Source organism: Neovison vison, chromosome 10, assembly GCF_020171115.1.
Source record: "Neovison vison isolate M4711 chromosome 10, ASM_NN_V1, whole genome shotgun sequence".
Lineage (NCBI taxonomy): Eukaryota > Metazoa > Chordata > Mammalia > Carnivora > Mustelidae > Neogale > Neogale vison.
In genome coordinates, this window is record NC_058100.1 from 54,567,476 (window position 1) to 54,571,157 (window position 3,682).

Sequence of the window (3,682 nt, forward strand, 5' to 3'; positions counted from 1 at the left end):
TGCTCAGAATGAGGGTGGCTTTGTCTCTCCCCGCTTCGTGACCTTTGTCAGGACTGCTTTCGGGGCTCCAGACAAGATAGAACGGAGAAAAGTGCTTAGAGCCGGTACTGAGGAAATTCTGAGAGTTTGCAGAGAAACTACCAGCCAGGCTGCCTGGATATATTAAAATGTCATCTCTGCATTTTGGACACGACTAGCTTGTTTAGTTCATGCAAGAGGGGAAAACAGAGTTTGTTCTCAAGGGAGAGAAGCAGACGGAGAGAACAGGCATGTGAACAGCTGACAATGTTCCAGCCGCTTTGTTAAGAGAGCTGAATCCTCCATTATTAGAACCAAAAATCATCAGCCAGTTCGAGCCTCCTGGGAATGATGCTGGGCTAGAGCTGAAGTGGCCAAAGCCCCCACAATATGGAGGCAAAAAGCTAAATTCTATTATTTTTTTTTAACATTTTATTTATTTGAGAGAGACAAAAAAGAGAGAGAGAAAGTGAGAGAGCACAGAGGGAGAGAGACAGGCAGATTCCCCACTGAGCAGGGAGTCAGGGGCCGGACCCCAGGGCCCAGGACCCTGAGATCGTGACCTGAGCTGAAGGCATACGCTTAACTGACTGAGCCACCCAGGCGCTCCTAAATTCTATTCTTTTCCTCAGGTTTTTAGGAAAGGAAGCAGAGCTGCTTAACATTTGTTATAAATGATGTGTCAGACACTGGGCTTGATGTTTCATGCATGCTGTTTAGTTCTCACAGCTGCTGGAGAATAACTATTATTACTACTCTGTGCCTATGAGTTTGATTTATATTATGCTCTCATTACTCGCATCCTTACTTGGTCAGATAGCTGTTCAAATGTCACCTTTGACAAGCCCTTCCCGAGCCTCCGGTCCGTAACCACACACCTGCCATCCTCTGTCTCATTTCTGTGGCTCCGTGGATGCTTTTACCTTCCTGGTGAAAGCCTCTCAATTCCAATTTATTAATTCTCTCTTCAACTACATTCAGTTTAGAAACTATCCTATGGAGGTTGGTTATTTATTTATGTATTTATTTATTTATTTATTTCACAGAGAGAAATCACAGTAGGCAGAGAGATAGGCAGAGAGAGAGAGAGAAGGAAGCAGGCTCCCCGCTGAGCAGAGAGCCCGACGCAGGACTCAATCCCAGGACCCTGGAATCATGACCTGAGATGAAGACAGAGGCTTTAATCCACTGAGCCACCCAGGCGCCCCTATCCTATGGAGTTTTAAAAAAATTTCAGTGGTTATATTTTTCTTCATGATTTCTAATTTTATATCCACCTGTATTTACTTCATTTGTCTGGGTTTTTTTTCTTTCTTCTTTTTTTTTTTTTATAATGAATCTCTTAGAGAATCCTGTATCATAATCACTGATGGTGAGGCAGGAGTTTGTTTTTGTTTTTTTTTTAAGATTTTATTTATTTATTTGGCAGAGAGAGCGATCACAAGTAGGCAGAGAGGCAGGCAGAGATAGAGGGGAAAGCAGGCTCCCTGCTGAGCAGAGAGCCCAATGCAGGGCTCAATCCCAGGACCCTGGGATCATGATCTGAGCCGAAGGCAGAGGCTTAACCCACTGAGCCACCCAGGTGCCCCACTTCATGAATTTTAAAGTTGGGTTTACAGGATCATTATATGTAGGAATTTCTTCTCCCTGTCTTTCTTCTTCTCTATGTATTCTTCTTTGTGGCGTTTATGTTTGAGTCCAGTTATCAATACATCTTAGGCAGCAGCAGGCACACGTTTTCTAGTTTCCTTTCATAGGCCAGGAAGACCTGCCCCAGCCTCCAGTTGTGAGCTCTGGGCATGACTCTGGCTCCCAGGCCTCCTATGGAGCACCTTTCCCCTTTAGTGTGCTTTTATCTGCACAAGCCGAACTCCAGGCTCCAATTACCTACTTCCAGATCCAGAGCCTGGCAGGCCCTCAGATCAGCCCCTACTGTTTGCTTTGCATTTTGATTCTATTTCAGGACTGTGGATATATATACATGTGTGTATATATTATATATATTTTTATATATATATATTCATGGATTTATATAGATTTATATATATTATAGATTTATAGATTTGTATGTATATATAAAATTTTTGAGTGTGGCTATTACTTTTTAAAAAAATATTTATTTATTAGAGAAAGAAAGAGAGAGAGCATGGGCATGCACGAGTGGGAGGAGCAGAAGGAGAGGGAGAGAGTTTCAAGTAGGCTCTGCGCTCAGTGCAGATCATGACCCAGGCCAGAAACAAGAGTCAGACGTTTAACCCACTGTGTCACCCAGGCACCCTGGGTGTGGCTATGACTTTTACATGTTCCCTATCCTTGGCTGTGTGTTGGATCAGAGAGGGCTTCATAGCATTCTCTTACAATGCCCCTGAGTCTGGTGAACAGGAATAGGAGTTGGGAAACATATTTATAGTAGGACAGAAGTGGGAATTAAAAACCAGGCAGTTATGTACAGGTTCAAAGAGCAAAGAACCCAAAGAAACAATGAGGTTAAGGATCACTGGTGAGTTGATATGCAGGAACCCCAGTTATGAAGATATTAAGAAAAGGCATAAAATTTAAAGTTGGGTCGAATGACCATGACTTCCCAGGTCCTCCCTTCCCTCTCCTTCCTTTTTCTCAAACCCCCTCTCCATCACCCCTTTCATGTTGGTGATAATCCCTCGGGTGACCAACCATTTTAGTTTGCCTAGGACGGTTTTGGTTTTAGCACTGAAAGTCCTACTTCTTAGGAAAGCCTCAGTCCTGGGAATCTAGGATGGCTGGGCACCTTAACTTCCTACCCTTCACCTTGTGAGTGCTAATAGAAGACCTCAAATACGAAAATGAACCTCACTAAGGGGTGATCTTGAGAAACAATAACCAGGAAGGGAAAGAGACAGGAGTAGGCAATGGGCCTCTGTAGTCTTTGCTGGGGCGGAGGAAGCCACAACCCAAGAGGTACTTTTCGCTCTGCATTTGGTAGAAATATAGACTGGAAAGTGATCTTTGAAGTTTGTGAGTCTTAGAATTTACTCACTTAGAGAAATTTGAACCATCAATGCAAATGGTGTTTATAGTTCCTCTTATACTGGATTCAGAAAATACTTGCTTTTGGAAAGGAAGATTGTATAAATATTATTTGATTTGATTTCTCTGTAGTCTTGTTGAGTTCAATAAGCCACGCTGTTGTTTTTTTAAATATGTTGAACTAAATAATATTCAGTTCCACTGACTCTGTATTTTTTATCAGAGATCAAGACCATATGTCATTTCATGCTTCCTTTGGTAGCACATTTACAAAAATTAGAACGATACAGAGAAGATTAGCCTGGCTCCTGAAAAGGATGACATGCAAATTTGTGAAAACGATACGTCACTTCATCATTTTCAAAGTAACTTTGTCTTAGAAGAGCACTGGTTGGTTCCACAACCACCGTCACTACAGCTCAAAATAATGCTGCCAAGGCTGTCCTTGGCTGTCAGTAGTTGTTGCAAACAACACTAATTTTGTTTGGAAGGTGGTGGAGGTTGGTCATGTGTAGCAGTCATATACTTTGACTCAGGGAATGAATTAAGATTGATAAATTCCATCTAGCCATGGCTATACGATTTCTCTTTGTAAACTGTTCATTGTTCCATCCTCCATGCTGCTAGGAGTGAAATGTTACCAGCAGCGACCAATGAG

The 3,682-nt window shown here is 42.4% G+C and overlaps 1 non-coding gene across 1 annotated transcript; it reads left to right on the plus strand.

The window, feature by feature from the left end:
- The first annotated feature begins 3,270 nt into the window (after window positions 1-3,270).
- LOC122918920 lies at window positions 3,271-3,376 on the plus strand. Its single transcript, XR_006386706.1, has one exon. It is a non-coding gene; the product is annotated as a U6 spliceosomal RNA (small nuclear RNA).
- The last annotated feature ends 306 nt before the right edge of the window (window positions 3,377-3,682 follow it).